At 42.7% G+C, this 21686-nt stretch overlaps 1 long non-coding RNA gene across 1 annotated transcript; it reads left to right on the forward strand.

The window, feature by feature from the left end:
* The first annotated feature begins 1912 nt into the window (after positions 1-1912).
* LOC144585983 (uncharacterized) lies at positions 1913-16316 on the forward strand. The gene is made up of 3 exons (XR_013540641.1): positions 1913-2032; positions 14619-14717; positions 16153-16316. It is a non-coding gene; the product is annotated as an uncharacterized LOC144585983 (long non-coding RNA).
* Positions 16317-21686: the final 5370 nt, after the last annotated feature.

The raw sequence follows: 21686 nt of genomic DNA on the forward strand, positions 1-21686 counted from the left end.
TTTGCCTTTTGGCTTAAAAATTACACAATTAGATAAGTTCACATTAAGCTGTGACTCAAACCAATTTCCCCCTATTGCTAACTGGAAAGACGGCAGGGTGCACCATCTCAAATTACTGCACAAGAAAAACAGCTTTGAAATTCAGAAACTTCCACTTTATCTCTTTCGTGTATACTCTGCCATATATATGACTGTATATGTGGAAGGACAGAAGGTTGCTTGGAACTCTGTTTCACAGATTGAGTGATAGGGATTCTCTAAACCATTGGTTTCCAACTTTGGGTCTCCAGATCTTCTTGAACTAAAACTCCCTGAAGCCCTTCACCACTAACTGTGCTGGCTAGGATTTCTGGGTGTTTCCTTCTGATAAAATATGAGCCCCAAGGCTGTGAGTCACTGCTCTGGATTCTCCAAGCAGTTTCACATTGCCTCTTCAACAACCTTTGTGTGGCTTCTAGATTATGTTCACTTAACACTGAAAAGGTAAATTATAGCATGTGAATGATAAGCAATTCTGTGCATGCATTTGCCACATGCAGAATGCCAACATGCACGGCGATTCACCATAATGTGCCTCTGTTTGCACAATTGCTTGTTTGGAATTGAAAATGACATGCACCAAAGTTTTCAAGATAGCACAGATATTCAAGACCCTCCCAGTCTCTTTTCCTCATGAGAAAAGGAGGAAAACGCAGAAGTATGAGAGTTTAAAAGCGATTTCCTGTTAAGAGTGCTGCATAATGAACAGGAGTAGGTTAATAGGTCCCTTTGGTGAGATGAAGTGAAATTAGTATGCAAAAATGTCTACACACAGCAAAGGAGGAAGTGCAGCTCCATGAATGAATTTGGAGAATTAGGTTAGAGAATTAATATTGCAAAGCAGGACTTGGCCATTCAGAACTAGATTGGAAGGTATTCCCTTTGCAGGAATAACCCTATCTATATGTATTTTCTAAATAAAATGGGCATAGTTGTGTGCAATTTGTATCCGTACTGGGCTGTAGCTTATTATGATGCACATGAGAATGGTTTCATTATAGATCAAATTTGTTTTCACAACATTGTCTATGCATTCTGGTCTGCTAGGGGAACCCTAAATATTTAAGCAAACAAAGACAACATGAAATTTACGTGAAAATAGAACTTAGGAAATGCTTAATCTGTTTTCAATGCTAAGGTTTTCACAAACTGTGACTGAAGCCTATTTCTGCAATCATGGAAACCAATAATTTAGAATAAACAAGCAAATCCAGACACATGCCAATATTCCTTGTGATATCTTATACCCTGATCACATGAGGGAAATGTTCTCTAGTTATCCCCCAGTACTGCCATGCAGATATCTCATGTCCATTGTGCGCAATGCATTTCTGCAGAAGCAGCCAGTGCCACAGAGGACAATTCCCTAAACAGAACCCCCTTCCTCATCAATGTTCCCTCCGGTTTTCAGCTCTCCACTCTCCTGCCACAAACAGGTCAGTCCTGCTACACACATGGGGCTGCCCCCCCCCCGTGTGGGGTCCCATTGTGACTGGGGCAAAAGGGGCTGGAAACAGTCCCAGTGGGTGCACAAGGGAGGATGAAAGCTGTGCAGAGGGGGTGGAGTTACACGCGCTTGTGCAGTCACACACCTTAGGTTTTCAATATGTGAGATACTTGAGGAGTGGCTTTACCAGTGTGACTCCCTTGTGAATTTCCATGGTACAAGCAGGGATTGGAATCCAGAGTGTCCCAAGTCATAGTCCAACACTCTGTTCACTACACCACACTGAATCTCCTTACTTCTGTTACATTCTCCGTATGTTGTAAGTCTATATACTGTTGATCTGAATTTTAATCTTCAATGCAGTTCTTGTTGTTGTTTAGTCATTTAGTCGTGTCCGACTCTTCGTGACCCCATGGACCAGAGCACGCCAGGCCCTCCTATCTTCCACTGCCTCCCGGAGTTGTGTCAAATTCATGTTGGTTGCTTCGGTGACACTGTCCAACCATCTCATCCTCTGCAGTTCTAAAGTAATGCTAATCCTCACAGGTGAGCATCTTGGTTTCTGCAAGCATAGTCAATGAGTACTCATAAGTCTAATGTCAAGATACCACATTGTGTATATGAATTCTTGATAATTGTTTTTCCTCTGTCACAATGCCACCATGGTTTAGAGTGCCCATTGTTCCAAACAAGGGGTTGGAAACTTCTTTCAGTCTAAGGGCCAAATCTAATTTCAGAGACATTCTTGGGTCTGCATTAATTGTTGAGAGAAGTAATAGGAGGTGGGACCAAAAATACAGCTCAGTTTTGCTTGATGTTGTTACTGACAGTAACTAACCCTTGGTACCTAGCATGGTGCAGTGGACACAATGATGGTTTCTCTTACCTTGAAAACCCTGTTATTAAGAAATATTATCTATAATCAAGTCAGTTCAGACTTACAGAAACACTGTCCAGGGTTTTCAGCATACAAAGTACTCAGGAGTGGATCACAAATTCCTTATTCTAGGCATCTTCACCCAGGGCTACATAGGCTAGGTCTTCTCCCAGGAGTCATTGTGGGCAATTAAACTTCTAATCTCTGGCTTTGCAGATGGATGCCTAACTCACTGAGGTTTTTTTAGAGTCACTGTGAGCTGAAATGACTTTTAGTGAAAGTGAAAGAAGAAAGTGCCAAAGCAGGACTCCAACTGAACATTAAGAAGACAAAAACCATAACTACAGAAGAACTACACAATGTTAACATTGACAATGAAGAAATTGAAATAGTTAAGGATTTGTAACAACCCCAGACCTACTGGAGTATCCCACCCTGTAGTTATGCTGCCACCAACCATTCGCTCTACCAAGTCACCCAGACCAGGAATGGATTTTAATAAACAAAAGAACAAAGTTTATTGAAACAACAAACAGGGTAAATAAAAGGATCAGGTAAATAGGATACTGGAACTTGGTATAGTCCCAATCATACACATACAACAGATTGGTTCCCACAGAACACTTTAAGGTAACACACAGACCCTGAACCTATCAGTTCTGGCTACCTAGATAGAAACCTGAACCTATCAGGTATGTACTATCTGACGAACAGTTGTACCCAGTCTGACCCACAGTCTGACCCACAGACTCCAACTCCACTTCTCCACGTCAGCTCTCCTACGATGGGCTTCCCCCAAATATATATACAGTACAGCTCCTCCCCCCTGATGTCCCGCCTTCCACTCCCCATAGGATGGAACTTTCCCTCCAAACCCATGACAGACAGGTACCATCAGTGCTGTATGTGACACCTCCCCTCTTTATAAGTTGTTTTGCGGGGGAAAAGCTAAAGTGCTTTTCTCCAAAAAAACAACCAGGATCAAAACACATAAACAGTTATACATTATAATACAATCCCATAACCCATACTTACTCACTCTAGGTCAAACATATCACTTATGCATTTAAACATTAATATTTGCAATACATTAAGTTACCTTTATTAATACAAACCAAGCCTGTTCAATAAACAGGTACATTTAACTTTTGGTCACCAAAATATACACAGTCCATGGTTTCTTCGCCGTCTTCACTCACTCTTGACAAGGCGTCAGCAACACAGTTCATTGACCCTCTGACCACCTTCACTTCAAAGTCAAAATCTTGCAGGTTTAAAGCCCACCTCATAAGTTTACTATTATGGGTTTTCATTGTCTTTAACCACTGCAGTGGTGAGTGGTCAGTGCATAGAACAAAATGTCTTCCCCAGATGTAAGGTTTGGCCTTCTGAATCGCGTATACTATGGCCAGGCACTCCTTTTCCACGGTTGCCAAATGTCTCTCACCTTTCTGGAGTTTCCTACTCAGGTAGGACACTGGATGCTGGTCACCATTTTCATCCTCCTGGCAAAGAACTGCTCCTACCCCGCTGTTAGACGCATCGGTGTAGATGATGAACTCCCGGTCGAAGTCGGGAGCATGCAGCACTGGATAATGGATGAGCGCCTCCTTCAACCTCTGGAACGCCTCCTCACAGTCGCTGGTCCACTGGATGCGGTCATCAGTCTTCTTCCGCGTCAGGTCGGTCAGCGGAGTCGCCACCTCACTAAACCTCGGGATGAACTTTCTGTAGTAGCCCACCAACCCAAGAAATGATTTGACTTTTTTCTTGGTGTTGGGTCTGGGCCAATCACGAACGGCTTCTATCTTGGCCTCTAGGGGTTTGATCACTCCTCCCCCTACTATGTGACCCAAGTATTTTATTTCTGGGCTACCCAGCTGACACTTGCTTGCCTTTACTGTTAGCCCTGCTGCACTTAACCTCTGCAGCACTATCTCCAGGTGTTTCAGGTGATCTTCCCAGGTATTGCTGAAGATCCCTATATCGTCAATGTAGGCCACAGTAAAGTCACTGAGCCCTGCTAAGGTCTGGTCCATCAGCCTTTGGAATGTGGCTGGTGCATTTCTGAGACCAAAACTAAGGACTCTAAACTCATATAGACCGAAAGGGCTGCAAAATGCGGTCTTTTCCTGATCCCTGGGATCAATCCTTAATTGCCAGTAACCCTTTACTAGGTCCAACGATGAAATGAACCGACAACCCCCTATGGTTTCAATCAGGTTGTCTAGCCTGGGCATTGGGTAGGCATCAGGAGTGGTTATGCTGTTTAATTTCCAGTAATCTACACAAAATCTAATGCTCCCATCAGGCTTGTCCACCAGGACTATCGGAGAGGACCAAGGACTAGAAGAGGGGACGATTATGTTCTCCCTAAGCATCTAGTCCAGCTCCTGCCGCACCTTGTCCCTATAGGGTCCTGTCACTCGGTATGGGGATACTGCTTGCAGGGTTGCATCCCCTGTGTGGATCCGATGCATCACTCCCTTCACTATCCCCGGCTTATTTGAAAAAACCTTATGATATTTAGTAGCAGCACTTTTAGTTCTTGCTGCTGGTCTTGGGTGAGTGCAGGACTGATCTTCACCTCATCTGGGTTGTATTTCACTTCCCCTCTACCCTCCCAGAAGGGCAATTCAGCTTCCTCACTCTCAGCTGCTTTTATGGCAAATAAAACCCTCTGTTCCCCTCTGTAGTAGGGCATTCACATGTACCACCCTCCGTGCTTGGTGTTCCTCCTGTTCTATAAGGTAGTTCAGATCCGACATCTTGGAAATGACCCTGTATGGTCCTGCCCATTTGAGCTGCAGTTTGTTCTCTTTGCAGGGCCTAAGCCAAGGCACTTCCTCCCCTGGGTTAAAGTGCCTCTCCCTGGCTTTCTGGTCATACCAGGTTTTCTGTCTGACCTTCTGAGCTTGCAGGTTTTCTGCTGCTAGCTCTAGGTTTCTCTTCAGGTCATTCATTAAAGTGTCTATATACGTCACAACATCTTGTGGGTCATCCTGGGTGATCTGTTCCCAATTCTGTTTGATTAAATCAAGTGGACCTTTTACCTTTCTCCCAAACAAAAGTTCAAACGGACTGAACCCGGTACTGGCTTGGGGCACTGATCGATAAGCAAACAAAAGGGATTGCAGCTTCTGGTCCCAATTGTTTGGATTCTCTGCCAAGTAAGCCCTAATCATGCGCATCAGAGTCCCATTGAACTTCTCCGTTAACCCATTACTTTCGGGGTGATAGGCAGTGGTTTCCTTGTGTTTAATTCCACAGATTTGCCATAACCGTTTCATGAGCTTTGATGTAAACGATGTGCCCAAATCTGTGATTATTTCTGAGGCAAATCCCATCCTGGACATATACCCCACCAAGGCATCTGCCACTGTGTTAGTTTCGATGTTAGTCAAGGGAATGGCTTCGGGGTACCTCGTGGCATGGTCCACAATGGTGAGAATGAACCGATTCCCCCTCTTTGTGGCCTTGGGCAAAGGTCCCACAATATCCACCCCTATACATTTGAACGGGGTGTCAATCACAGGCAAAGGGCACAACTTCGCTTTGGTCCTGTCACGGTTATTCCCCTGCCTCTGACACACATCACATTGTTTACAGAACTCCTTGATCTGCTTCCCTATTTCAGGCCAGTAAAAATTTTGTGTGATTCTCTGCTGTGTTTTGTTCACCCCTAAGTGCGCAGCAAACATGTCAGAGTGCCCCCTTTGTAAGATCATGGGGCGATACTTTTCAGGTACCACTAGCTGACTTCTGATCCCATCTCCCCCTTTCGAGATATTCATCAGGGTCTCTCTATATAAAATTCCCTTTTTCTCGCGAAATCTCGCTGGGGTTTCAGGTGTTAGCTGGGTGTCTGTCACCTTTTCAAAACACTTTCGGAGAGTGGCGTCTGCCTTTTGCTCTTGGCCAAATTTGCTGTCCGTGGTTAAGGTTTCTGCCACAGCTTCGGGACTACCCTCATCTGCTTCAGCCTCGGGCTCTTCAGTACCCCCCTGAACTGTCCCCGTGGTAGCTTGTGAGCGTGTAATCACTAGCACCCGTTTCACATGTTCAGCCAGGTCATTTCCCACGAGCACGGCTGCTGGCAGAGTCGATGAAATCGCTAGACGCCAAACTCCCCTCCAGCCTTGAAAGCTCACAGGTACCTCAGCTACTGGCAGTGAGATCACCTGCCCCTCAATCCCTGCCACCTTCAGGCTCTCATTTGGGATTATATACTTCCTAGGAATAATGTCTGGATGGCACAGGGTCACCTGGGAACAAGTATCCCTTAGCCCCCTATACTGATGGTCAAGTATTCCTACGTCCACCCCAGCGGTCTCAAACAATTGCGAATCTGTCCTAACTAGTAAGCAGCGCTTGACCTCCACAAGAGGACCATTTTCCCCAGCCTGATCAGCAGATGTAACTGGTCCAGAGTGAGTTGCCATGGCAACAGGCTCCCTCAATGGCAAGGAGCTTTGCTCTGTCTGGACACAGAACACAGCTTTTGGCTTGGTTCCACTCAAATCATGAGGCAAATTTCCCTTTAGCTGCTTTAATTTCTCACACTCTGAGATTAGATGGCCCTTTCCTTGACAGAAATAACATTTTCTGCTGTACTTGGAGTCTTTCTCATCTGTTTTTGGTTTTCCCTCCAAAATCTGAGGTCTTGGTGGTTTCATGTCTGAGGGCTTCCCTTCAACATGGGCCCCTCCCCCTTGCTGGTTTTTCCCTGGTCCCTGAGAGTACCTGCTGTAGGTTTCTTTGGGCTTACCCACAGTTTTCCCCTCAGCACCTAAGGGCTTCCTTATTGGGAAATAAAATCTGCGATCTCCGCCGCTTCTGTCACCGTTTTAGGTTTCCTCTCTCTCACATGGAACTTTAGTTCCCCATGCAGGACTGAATAAAATTGTTCCAGCGCTATCAGGTCTTTGAGCTGCTGGAAGGTCTCTGTCCCCTCCTGAGACAGCCATTTCTCTAGCAACCTCACCAGTTGGGCCCCCACTTGGGTAAAAGTCTGCTCTGGTTTTTTTGTGAGAGATCTGAATTTTTGCCTCAGCTGTTCAGCATTTATCCCATGCCGGGCAAACACCAGTTTTTTAAACTCAGCGAAGTCTTTCAGCAGTTCCACTGGCATCTCTGCATAGACTTCTGCCAGGCTGCCACTGATTAAAGATCGCATAATGGTCATCTTCTCAGTTTCCCTTACTGAGAAGTCCACAAACGCTCTTTCCACGAGGGAAAAGAACACCTCAGGGCAATCTCCCTTGTTGTACACAGGGAATTTCTTCAAGTCAGTTTTAGCCAGGCTGCCTTCCCCATTCCCTGGGTTCCCCTCATTATTATTGTTATTCCTATTTCTACTCATTATTTCCAGCTTCTTCAGCTCAAACGCCATTCTTTCTAACTCCAACTGTCTCTGTTTCTCTTCCCTTTCCATTTCAAATTGTCTTTGTTTCTCTTCCCTTTCTATTTCAAATTGTCTTTGTTTCTCCCTTTCCCTTTCCTCCATTTCCCTCACCCTCAGTTCATGCTGTTGGGCTAGGAGCATTTTTCTGAGTTCTGAGGTCAGTTCTCCCGTGCTCTCATCCTGCACTGAGCCAAATTCCTCCTCAGAACCTTGGTCTCCCTGTGGTTCTCTCACTTCCCCCATTTCTGCCATTTGGCTTCGAGTCAAGGGCATAATCCCCCCAGAACAGGCTGCCTTCAAAAGTCACGCCTCAAAATAAAACGACAACTTTTTTCCTTTTGCCTCAGAAACAGCCTTCTATAGACTGCTGCTGTCCCTCCAGCACCCACTTGCAACTGTTGCCAGGTAGAATCCACCCCCTCTGCTAGGCCTCTCAGCAGACAGGCTAGATCACTGTTACTTCACGCAGCTTTGCCTCAGCCCTTTCCCGCCAAACGGGTTGCCTCAGAGCTCCCTAATCTACTCCCCCAATCTGAGTTTGCACGTTCTTCCACTAGCCTACCTCCCCGTGAGGTAAGCCTAGAAGATTACCTACGCGCCCTCAGATTTTCCCTGACTAGACCCCCCTTGCTCTGGGCACACTTGCCAAGGCTTTGCTGGACCACTGGACAACTGGACCAGTCGTATCCCACCGCTGGAGACCAATCAATGTGGCAACCCCAGACCTACTGGAGTATCCCACCCTGTAGTTATGCTGCCACCAACCATTCGCTCTACCAAGTCACCCAGACCAGGAATGGATTTTAATAAACAAAAGAACAAAGTTTATTGAAACAACAAACAGGGTAAATAAAAGGATCAGGTAAATAGGATACTGGAACTTGGTATAGTCCCAATCATACACATACAACAGATTGGTTCCCACAGAACATTTTAAGGTAACACACAGACCCTGAATCTATCAGTTCTGGCTACCTAGATAGAAACCTGAACCTATCAGGTATGTACTATCTGACGAACAGTTGTACCCAGTCTGACCCACAGTCTGACCCACAGACTCCAACTCCACTTCTCCACGTCAGCTCTCCTACAATGGGCTTCCCCCAAATATATATACAGTACAGCTCCTCCCCCCTGATGTCCCGCCTTCCACTCCCCATAGGATGGAACTTTCCCTCCAAACCCATGACAGACAGGTACCATCAGTGCTCTATGTGACAGGATTTAATATATTTTGTTCCAATCATCAATCCAAAGGGACACCGCAGCCAAGAAATCAGAAGAAAACTGAGACTCTGAAGGGCAGCAATGAAGGAACTAGAAAAGGGCATCAAGTGTAAGGATGTGCCACTGGAGATTAAGACCAAGATCATCCACATTCTTGTATCCCCAATCACATGTATGGTGTGAAAGCAGGATAGTAAAGAAAGATGACAGGAAAAAATTGATTTGTTTGAAACATGGTGCTGAGAAGCCACTAAATAATGGTGTCAGACAGAAAGAAGGGAACTGGCTTCTAGAAATGCCCAGAGGGTAAAACCAAGGACTTGGGAGGATCCTTGACATTTTTTTTAGTCCAGTCGTGTCCGAATCTAGGGGGTGGTGCTCATCGCGTTTTCAAGCCATAGCGCCAGCTCTTGTCCGAAGACAGTTTCTGTTGCCACGTGGCCAGCGTGACTAGGAAACACCATTTTATCTTCCCACCGAGGTGGTACCTATTTATCTACTCGCATTTGCATGCTTTTGAACTGCTAAACTGGTGAGGAGCTGGGACAAAGCGATGGGAGCTCATTCCGTCGTGTGGATTCGATCTTACGACTGCTGGTCTTCTGACCCTGCAGCACAGAGGCTTCTGCGGTTTAGCCCACAGCGCCACCACATCCCATAGGAGGACCCTACCCCTATGTTATTAGTGAATGTGAAACAGAGAAAGGGAAAGAGATTTAATGCAGACCTTAATTTTAAGGTGAGAAGCTGGTGGGTGGAGAATTTTGGAGGAGGCAGTATGAGCTGAGGGATGGCTCATCAAATATCTCATCCCAAGGCTAGCCATACAAATAGCCATAACAAACAGCCAAACCTCAAAACCTCAAAATGGGCAACAACAATGCTTCCTTCCTGAAAGTGTTCCCATTTAGTATGAGCAGCCTTTACATACAGTACTTCCCCCCTCTGATAACCTGCAGACAAGGCAAAAAGTAGCTGACCAGGCAAAAAGTAGCTGACCAATTTGTTTCCATATCTGGGACCATATGAAAGGAAATGAACGGAACTGGCTTAACAGCAATGTATTGTGCACTAGAGAGAAAAAAGGTGGTGATGACTAATTTGATCCACACCTTACAGGATCATGTTTGCTTTCCTGTGATGTTTAAAAGAGGGGTGTGTGTGGCAGGATGAATGTCTAAAGCAAGAATAGAATCTATTCCAAAACATTTCTGATGAAGAGGCTGACTTGGTGATACTGCAAATAGACACAATGCAACATAAAGTCAGACTTTCAAGAATCAAACTTGAGCTGTAAAGACTCCTGAGAATGTGGAGCTTTGAAAGACAAAGCAAAAAGATCAAATCCAAGGCTGGTAGGTCTTTCCGAGGTGGAAACAGAGGTGATCTGCTGTTTTTTAAAAATAGATTTCTTTGCAGTGAGAGATCTTTGAGCTTCCTTTGAGTGACAAACAGCCAGATATGGAAGCCCCCACTGGCAAATCATAAAGAGCAGCAAGAAAAGGAGAATGGCTATTTCAAGTTACGAGGAAGATTTTAAATGTTTTCCTCAAAATGAGTAATGTGAGTTTGATTGTTAATATATTACATAGACAAATGGACTCAGATGAATCTGACCACGGAAAAAGTGGCTGAAATCTAGAGCCTGAAAAATGTGCAAGATTTTCTTATTGCAGTTTTGGATTGATGGGACTCCTATGTAGAACAAACTGCAAGCAATACCCAGAATTTCATATGGGTAAAAAGCATCACTCAAAAGGCTCCTTGAAGATAAGTCGAGAATAGACTACATTTTCTCCATACTGTGCTGTCCCTGTTTACCATTTAAGCCTTTTGGCATTCTGTGTTCATAAGATCAGCCTGATGTTCTTTATATGGAGCCATTGATTTTGAATTCAGAAGAGAGTCTGAAGGCATACACAAACAGTTGTTAAACTGTGTGCTTCTCAGCTGGAGCTTAGTCTGCCTTTAAGGAGTAAAATGTTTCTCAGGGGGAATAGGGTACATTTGGTTCAATATTAAAGGAAAGAGAATGCATGCCAATTTCTTCCTCTTTCAAATACAAACATAACCAGCTAGTTTCAAGACTGTCCACAGGAATTCTCCCAGCATTGTGGAGGGGTGGTATTTTAGCATAATTTATGCATACAGCATATGGTACAACACATAGTCCATTTTGGGGGAGGAAAGAACTTACCTCTTCCTGGATACACAGGGTTGATTTCTCAAAGGTTACATGTTAATGGCAAATGCTTCATTTCTGAGTATACAGTGCTCCCATATCAAAATAATTGAACTTCTGGGGGCTACCGTTAAAATATTGGAGTGACAAAGTGTGACTGAGTGGCCAGTCAAGGAGACCTGAAGTCTGCTTGTCAACTGTGGCTCTATGGATCTTGTTGGACAGCAGCTCACATCAGCCATGTGGTTGCTACCACATGTCATGAAATCACTTCTGACTTATGGCAACTTTATGGAATAGTGACCTCCAGTAAGTCATATCATTGATAGTGCTGCTCGGCTCTTGCAAATTCAAGGCTGTGGCTTCCTTTATTGAGTTAATACAGCTCACATTTGGTCCTTCTCTTTATTTCAAATTATACCAGCATTATTGTTTTTTTCCAGTGAGTCTTATCTCCTCATATGCCCAAAGTGTGATAGCCTCAATTTTGAGCTCTGCCTTAGAAGCAAATCTTTGCTTCTAAGGCACAGCTCAGGCTGATTTGATCCAACCACTTGCGTGTCTTTCTCATGGTCTGTGATATCCATAAAACTCTCCTCTAACACCATATTTTGAATTAATAGTTTTTTTTTTCCTGTCAACTTTCTTCACTGTCCAGATTTCACATGCATACATAGTAACTGGAAACATAACCATATCAACAATCTTGGCCTTGGTCTTCAGTAACACATTTCAGTAAGGATCTTTCCACATTCCCTTATAGCTACCCTTCCAAATCATGGTCTGCTTCTAATTTCTTGGCTGCAATATCTGTTTAGACTGATGATTAAGTCAAGATATAGAAAGTCTTTAACTATTTTCAGTCCTTCATTGTCAACATTAAAGTTGTGTAGTTTTCTTGTAGTCATGATTTCTGTTTTATTTTCAGCTGTGTTCTCTGATCTTCCTCAGTAGTGGTTTAAGTCATTGCTGCTTTCTACCAATAATATCTATCATAAATGTTATTTTTTCCATCAATTTTTATTCCTCCATCATAATTTAGCCCATCTTTTCTTATGATATGTACTGCATATGGATTGAACAATGGCTGCTCCGCAAGGCCGGGAGCTGCCAAGCTCCCCCATTTGGAGGAGACAAGATGTTGTGAGGCTTGGGTATGTGGGCTGGAACAGAAGCCTTAAAAGGTTGCCCAAGCTGGCATCACTCTCTTCAACTCTGAGCAGTTGGATGGGAAAGCTGTATGGATTAGGCCATGGTGGTTTCAATTTCGACCACATGGCCCGTGTCAGTAAGCTCAAAGAGGACTTCGAGGCTGAGTGTCGGCTCAGCCTTGTAGTTTGGGATGGCTATTTGGGAGCAGGGAGAGCCTTATTAGGCCTCCCTTTATAGGTGTGTTGTTGTTTTTTTTTTAAAAAAAGGGCTAGGGATTACTTTGTGATCCATTTATTTCATATTGTTTTTACAATTCACTCTACAGTGGACCCTTGACTTACAGACGGCTTGACTTACAGACTTTTTGAGTTACAGACTTCTCTGACCGCAAAATTTAGGTTTGACTTGCAGCCTGAGATTTGACTTACAGACCAGAAAAAAACCAAAATGGAACAAAAACGGCCTGTTACAGGATTAATCGGTTTTCAATGCACTGTAGGTCAATGGAGACTTGACTTACAGACTTTTTGACTTGAGAACCGCCTTCCAATACGGATTAAGTTCTCAAGTCAAGACCCCATTGTATATGACGTGGTGGCACTGTGGGTTAAACCGCAGAAGCCGCTGTGCTGCAGGGTCAGAAGACCAGCAGTCGTAAAATCAAATCCACGCAACTGAACTCCCATCACTTGTTCCAGCTCCTGCCAACCTAGCAGTTCAAAAGCATGTAAATATGAGTAGATAAATAGGTACCACCTCGGTGGGAAGGTAGCAGCATTCTGTGTCTAGTTGTGCTGGCCACATGACCACGGAAACTGTCTTTGGGCAAACGCTGGCTCTATGGCTTGGAAATGGGGATTAGCACCGCACCCTAGAGTCAGACACGACTGGACTAAATGTCAAGAGGAACCTTTACCTTTACCTATATTGTTGGTGCTTGGCCAAAGGATACGGGGGTTGTGACATGGGGGAAGAGTGATACAAGAACTGCAATGTGTCCCCCCCCAAACTACCCACCCTCACCCCATGTGGAGGCCTAGAGAGGGAGCTGGGCTGCTTTTGAGAGGCTGCGGCCCCTCAATAAAATAAAATAAAAAAAGAAGAGAAGAAAGGGGGAGGGGCCGCAGTTGGCTAGGTAATTTGATCAGTTGATTAATTAGTTCATCAACAATATTGAGATAACTTGATTGAGTATCATCAAGGCTAATAATAGTTTGAAATAATAGCATATATCTCATGAAGTCAATTCAGTTGGTTAATAATATGGGGCTTAAGAAGAATCAAGGAGGAAAGAAGAGGAAACAGCGTGCTAAATGCAAGGCACCCCCACACTCACCCCCAGCCATTTTATCACCCCCAGATGATGAGGATTGGCCTGATTACAGGACGATATGGGAGAAGGTGAGCATGTGGGATAGGGAAAGGACACATATGAGGGGTGGAGATGGGGTTCCAGCAGTGAGAAGGTCCAGAAGGGAGTCGAAGGCACAAAAAATAGCCAAGCTTAAGAAAATGGGTGATCTCATATTATCACGTATTGCTGTTTCGGAGGTACCACCCAGGTGATGTATGTGGTGATTTAGTTAAACCCCCCCCCCACTTTTCCTGGATGATACCAGCTAGTTTACAAAAATCACAGAAGAGTGAATTTGAAAGTGAAATTGAAAGTGGGGCAGGGTGATGATTTTGTACCCGCCTATGTTTTGCTCTAAAGCGTTGCCAAGGAAAATACTGTACATCTGTCTAGCACCCATAATAATCCTATCCTCATTGAAGCAGTATAACCTGGAGGAGGATTACATTACAGGTGATGCGAAATTAGTCAGAAATAATAGCAAACTGTTTCTTAGAGGTCATAGATTTCTCTTTTGATGCTGTAGTTCTTTTTTAAAAAGCAAGCAGATTTGAAAATATCTTTTTAAAAAGTTCATTACAGTGTTTATAAAAACTGCTAGGTTAATTATACATTCAAGCATTATACATATAATCATTTTAGCAGTGAAACCTTCAATGTTAATGACTTTCACTGTAGTTTGCAAGATAATTTGGAGAGAGTTTTTTTTAACATGGATGTTTCAAAGCATCTGGGATTCTCAAAATGTCCTTTGAGCTTAATATACTGTATGAAGAATTCACAGATTATTATTCTTGATGTCAGTTTAATATTGAGTAATAGCCTTGCCTGGTAGTAACCTCATAAATTAGATAGACTTCAATAGCCAAAATACAGCTGCAGAAAAAATCATGGGCAGAAGGGCAATTGATCAGTGTTTTTTTTTTTCTCCTGCAGGTTCTCCATTACATGATGGGGTGCTCCTGATTTTGCTACCCATGATGGAGATCATATCTGGTGGTGGGGATGCTTGTGTATTTGTCCTCATCTAAGCATGTAAGTGAAATAGGATTCTGGTCAAATATTTTAGCAGGTACAGGGAGGGCTATCACTACATTTGGTGTAGAGTTGCATTCAAAGAATTCTGTACAGCCTGCCCTGTATGTACCTTTTATGCTGCAAATGCCATCCTGTGATGGTATAACTACAGCCTTGTCCTAGAGTGTTTACAGACGTGCCCTGCTGCATCGCAGGGTAGCTGCAGTTCTGATCACACAGTAAAATGCTGAGGCTGCTTCATACCGGTAGCAATGGCATAGTGCATTACAATCTTGTTCATTGGCACACCAATAAATTCATTGTCTGATCCAGGTCTCACCTGTAAGTCATCAACTGGCATGATGGTGGTGTGCACGAAAGTGTGAATCCGTTGATCTTTCTGAGTAGATCAAAACTGTTAAATCACAAGCTAGAAGCACCCTTTTCCTGCATCAGGTAAACTATTACAGTGCAATCCCCCTTCCTCCTGATGCTGCTTGTCATCAAGCAGATTTGAAAGATTTTTAAAGTACAACAATAATTAGGTGAGAAGAAATGATTATGGAATGGATTGCACAACCCATGGATGAGAGTGACACTTTTCAGCCTCATTTTTAAAGCCATGTTACTTGCTAGGGTTACTGGAAGCAGTGGATATAGTGGCAGGACTACATAGCACATTAGCCTGCCTTTTGAGGATCTCTCCTCCATTCATGACATGAGGAATGGGAGTGTGATCCTCACTGCTTAAACTCTCTTGTTCATTCTACTTTCAAAACCTATGTGAAAGAATAACCCTTCCTGTGATTTCAGATTGTATCATCAGAACTGCCATTTATGTACTATAACTGAACACAGTGGGCAGTGTAGAAACTAGAGAAGTCACTCTGTGGGACAACGTATACTGCTGACATATGGGAGTTGTAGCTGAAATAGTATGCTTTCCAAGCTCTGGGGCTATGACTATGGGATTGACTCCATGTGCTTAAAAGCTTTTAAACAATAGACACCTATATAATGATGGATTTAGGAATACATAATGTACAAAAGAGCAATCACACCCCTCAAAAATATCTTTAAAAAGTTTGATCTTGTGATGAAAAATAACATGATCAACACTAGAATGGTTTTGATTCTTTCTTTCTTTTGATTATAAGGTTCTCTTTTTTTCTTACCTAAATTTTTTAGTTTGATTGATTTAATTCATATTTAGCTCTTTTGCAGTGGAATAGTGCAAAATGCATGTGCTCATTTTAACAGCCCCATACAAAGCTCACTAGAGACAGTCTGGACATATAGGGAGCTGAATTAATCCACAAATAAGGAGTAAATCTTTTGTAACATTAACTGCAATTGAAGACCAAACCTCCCTCATATACTTTGCATTACAATGGGGATAGATCGCTGTTCATGGGAGAATCAATTTTTCTGCCACTTCTCTTTTGTGTTTTAGATTGTATGTTTCAGAAAGTTCTCAATTTGTTTTGCACTAAGGAGAAAAAGAGGTGGGCCCATGAAATGAGCTGGAAGAGAACAAAAGACTTCGGTAAGGAATGTGCAGCCATTCTTTCCCTCAATGAAAAGCAATAGGTTCAGACTACTGGCGAGGTGTGTGTGTGTGTGTGTGTGTGTGTGTGTGTGTGTGTGTGTGTGTGTGTGTGTGTGTGTGTGTGTGTGTGTGTGTGTGTGTGTGTGTGTGTGTGTGTGTGTGCGTGCGTGTGTTGCAGAAATAGATGAGGGGTAAGTAGAAAAGCCCACCTCACCAGGTTGCTCAAGGGCCTGTGGCAGTGGGTGTGCTTTTCCTATTCAGAAGGAAGGTTGCTATCCATAAAAGAGGCCACTGGCCTACTGTTTTGGAGTAACTGAGTTCTTTTCCTCCTGTTCATTGGCATTTTGTGTGCCGTTTTTCTTTCCTCCAAGACAAACAGAGGCTGATGTCTGTTCAGTTTGAATTTGGGGAGATTTAGTGGCATGGTTTCAACATCTCAGCCATTAACACCTGTGATCTTTGTGTTAAAAATAAAAAGTGTTCTGAAGAGATAATCCAAAAAGGAAGTCAGAAGAAGAATGTTTCGGAGTTCTTCTAATTTGTGTTAACTTAGTTGGAAATAATTACATATGGGTGAGATTTCTTGAATGGGGGATTTCTGGATATACATCACAGGTTAATGCCAGTGTTTACCACATGAGGGCACTTTCTAGGGATATATGTGCCCTGGGAAATTGACCTAATAACACACATCCCTTGCTCTGACTTTGTCAAGTTGAAATGTAACATAAAGAATCAGTATTAATTCAGAATGTAGAAAGTTGCTTCTGAGAAGAATGAATGTAATGACATTGTGAAATAATCTCTAGCTAAACATTAGCAGAAGGATGATCTGAGACACAAGAGTGTCATCCTATCACTACTCAGTTATGAATGTTTTTAGCAAGCCACAATATTTGTTCTTCAAAATAACTTTCTAAGCTTTGTATGTGATTTGGCTCATCCCTAAGTCAGCTATAAAGAAGAAAGAGTAAAGAGGGAGAGAGGTCAATCCTTAAGTGAGTGATGAGAATGGGGTGGAGGGAAAGAGTGTGTTTCATTGTCCATAACTATATCTACAAAAGACAGCTTTTACTAGCCAACTAAGAGATTAATTGTTCAACTGTTTGTTGTTATGTGATATCAAGTTGCCCCTGACTTATGGCGGCCCTATGAATGAGTGATCTCCAAAATTTCCTGTCCTCAACAGCCTTGCTCACCTCTTGCAGACTCAAGCTAGCCGCTTCATTTAGGGAGTCAATCCATCTTACATTTGTTCTTCCTCTGTCCCTGCTGCTTTCCAGCATTATTAATAAAACTAATAATAATAATAATTGTCCTCTCCAGAGAATCCTGCCTTGTCATGATGAGCCCAAAGTAGGACAACCTCAGTTTCATCATTTTTGTCTCCAGAGATGGTTCAGGCTTGATTTGCTCTAGGACCCACTTGTTTGTCTTTCTGGCAATCCAGGATATCCGCGAAGCTCTCCTCTAACACCATATTTCAAGCAAATATAGTTTTTTACCCTGTTAGCTTTGCTGGCTGTGCAGCTCCAGTGGTTCCATTTTAGCCACATGTGGAGCCTCAACCCAGTGTTATTCGTAGTTGGAAAGCATCCTAGCCCTGGCCAGCTGGGGCAAAAGCCTTGCTATGGTTTAAAAAATGGCATCTGTGCACACTTTTTAAAACTGCACCAGGGTTTGCATTATATGAAATGGTCAAAGTCACTGGGACACAGCGTCAGTCCTTCCTGAAAGGATAGTTTGCCTTTGCTAGTTTTAATCTCACACTACTATTTGCAGAACAAAACCATTCCCCTAACATTGCAGCAATGTTTTGGGGGTGCGAAATTTAATTACTCTTTTCTCTGTAATTTTGGAATGGAAGGGAATGTGTCCCAGCATGACTTGGTTGAAGAATGCATGGATCGGTGCTAGAATTTAGGTAAGCATCTTTTTTGTTATCTAGGCAGCTGGGCTCTGCTTTCCATATTCCTGTGCTTTGCCAGGAGATATAGGAAATACTACCTTTTTATGTACTACAAGTCTGGTTTCACATTTCAAGATAGCGCCAATCAACCAATCAGTTCTCAATACTGAGAGAAGATAGCATGAAAGAACAGAAATTAAAATATATCTGTTGGGGTTGGTTTTTAAGGGAAGGGAATGGATTTCCCCCCCTCTTGTTTTGTGTATTTTTGCTAGTTTACCCTAATCTAAGTATACGAAGTGATTACCCCACACTATCATATATAAAATCTGTCATACCTTAACAGAAAAATAGTTGTGATAACAGCATGCTAAGTGGTGTGATAACAGCAACTTTTACTCCCAGGAAAACTGCATACAGAAATATTCTTAAAGGATACTTGTTCTTCCATATTAGCTGCAATAATAAAAACTATGTGGTGTCAAATCATTTCTAACGTACCCCTTTCAGGGTTTTCCAGGTAAAGAATACTCAGACGTGGTTTACCATTCCCTGCTTTGTGGGCTGCTTTGGCACTGTGCCACTTACTGAAGCCCACACAGGCTGGCCCTACTCACAGAGTGGACAATAAGACTCACAATCTCTGGTTCCACAGCCAGATACCTAAACCACTGAGCTCTCCAGCCATAGATTCTGCAAAAGAGCCTACACTTAATTCTCATGCACCAAGGTAACCTTACAGTATATCAAGTGCACAGTACTTTCTGACTTTAAGGAGAAAGCCAGCATATTATGGGTTTAAAAAATCCCACATCCAAAGGAATCTTTGTGTATGCTTAACCAAGTGTATTCTATCTTGACATCCTGAGCTATAATATCAGATAAAATAAAATAAAATGGAGACGCTAACTCCTGACCCCAATAAATTCCAAGGCCCAACGATGAAAGAAAAATGTCAGTGCCTCTGAATGAGGACAGCATACTGGCAACCAAAGTGCATCATTTCTATTTTCCTGTATACTGACTGACTTTTTTAAAAAACCAACAAAGCTTTCCAACAGGAAAAATCACTAGATTTGTTTGGACATCTATTGTCTCAATTATTTTATGTTGCAAGGAGAGAAATGTGCATGACAAGCAGCTAAAACCTAGGAACACTGTTTACAAACAGGCACCAATATTGTGCAATGGCTTTTATTGTATTTTTATTGTAGCCCTGCTACCCTATACCCTATACAAAAGATGAAAAAAGCAGTGGGATTATAATGTCTTATTGAAGGGCAGGAGGGTTAAAAAAATCCACTTTCACATTGTAAAGTTCACTAAACTCCCTCCGTGCATCTAGAGGTTGAACAGCCAAGGTTAGGTGCCATGTCATATCATAGCTGTTCATCCACTTTCCAATCACCCACATTTTGTATTTTTGTGTGAGGCTAATGTGAACTAGTCCAAATGCATGGCTTGGATCTTCCTTATACTTGATTATAAAATTTTATCCAGTGGTCCCAAACCCATGCTTTTGCAAGGTTACTGTTCTAGCACATGCTTGCATGCTTTGCCAATAAGTGTGTACCATACCAGTAACATACCAGTAACAATAACATACCAGTAATATACATTAACATAAATAACTCTACAGTGACATACAGTAACATACATCCACTCTACAGACATGACAGTAACCTTGTAAAAACAGAAATGTATATGTACAAGAAGAGAATTAGACTACTAGAATTTAAATTAAAATATATCAGCCATAGAAAGGAAGATAGTGACCAAATAACCTTAGTAGGATGTTCAAGTGCTGTTGATGGCCAAGATTAAGACTTCTGCTCTCCCTTCTTATGGGTCTTTATGGTAGATCAGAACTGGAAAGCCTTAACTAGGTGAAAATTTCAAATACAGCACTATATTCCAACAAATTTTCAAATGCAAATATTAACATCAATGAATGCGAAAGGCAAAGACTGTCCTCTGTAAACCAGGACATATTCCCCCACCTAAGTACTGTGCATATTAGAGTAAAATACAGTATGTTAAAACACTTTGTGTCCTAAATTATTACATCATTTTAGTTCCTTAGGTTTGAAATTTACCAAGGTGGTTGTCATTTTAAATGCTTAACTTGATAACCATAAAATTAGTGCTTGTTCTTTCCCCATCTCACCCCAGCCTCTGCTCTTAATGTTTTGCTTTCAACTGAGAGTTTGTTTTAAAGACATGAGGAACAAGTTGGAAAAGACAGATTTGTTCCTGTAAATTGCATAATGGCCTTTTCAAGTGCATCAGAGAGTTGACTGGATGTATATTGGAGTGTGGTCAAGAATCTGGTGACTGACAATCACAAGTGGTGACATATTGTTCAGGGAAACTAAATACACAAGCCAAACTGAATGACAGGGCCATTAAGAAAGCAGTCCCCCTCCCGCTTTCTCCCCTCTTCCTCTCTTTAAATGTCCTTTATTCACTGCCCTTCTTCAGAACAGCTGCAACAGTCCTGGGTAGCTGAGGATCTGCTAAACTGCTTCTCCTATTCACACTTTGAAAAGACCACAAGTTGCCAAATAAAAAAGTGCAAATTCTTCATTCAGATTTTTCAATGAAAGAGTGAAAAGGGACTCTTAACTCTGGCAATTTCAGCTCTGACCTTGAGCACCTCATGCAGTCCAGAACAAGGTCAACTTTTTAAATGGCTCAATCCTCTTCAATCTCTTTCTATGAAAAAATTCCAAGCCAGTTTCTCAAGCCAAAACAACCATATTTCAATTGGGTGGGGGTGGGCGAGGGGGCACACTACATTGTGTAGACCCACAATATGTCCATCATTCCTACGCTATTAAATACATTCGACTTAAGTGTAGCAGCTGAGGCCCCGGTCACACGAGGGAAATGTTCCCCAGGAAGATGGTTGCTCCCCCCATCATATAATGTACAGTTTATTTTCTACTCCCTGGGAGGGTTGTGTTAATTTGTATCTGTGTTATATTGGTGCATTCCACTTAAAGGTTCCCAATGAAGGCGCTAGACAAATACTGTATTGGGTGGGAGAGCATGCCACAATGCTACCGCCAAAAAGGCCCGGTTTCTGGTTACTGTTTTCTAGGTCTCTCTCGGGGTCAAAACTCTGAGTCGTCCAGCCTGGGAAGATCTTAAAGGACTGGCAGATCTGGTCGGAAGGAGGTATTCTGCCAGATAATGAGGTCCCAAACCATTTAGGGCTTTGTATGTTAACACCATTACCTTGAAGTTGGCAAGGAAGTGAACAGGTAAACAGTGCTGGGCAGCCAGGGTGGGAGAGATACGTTGATGTCTTCTCACCCCACTTTGTAGTCTGGATGCTAAACTCTGGAATTAAAAAAATTAGAAAATTTTGTAAGAATTTCAGCTGTAATTGGAAGAGTTAAGTGTGAGATGGGGAGGATCTTCAGAGATCAAGACAAATGGAAAAAAACTGTGTTTAAACACACAAGATTTTGGGGGGTAACATGGGAGTGCTCGGCTGAAACTTGGCACTTAGCATGTAAGTTGC

Source organism: Pogona vitticeps, chromosome 1, assembly GCF_051106095.1.
Source record: "Pogona vitticeps strain Pit_001003342236 chromosome 1, PviZW2.1, whole genome shotgun sequence".
NCBI lineage: Eukaryota > Metazoa > Chordata > Lepidosauria > Squamata > Agamidae > Pogona > Pogona vitticeps.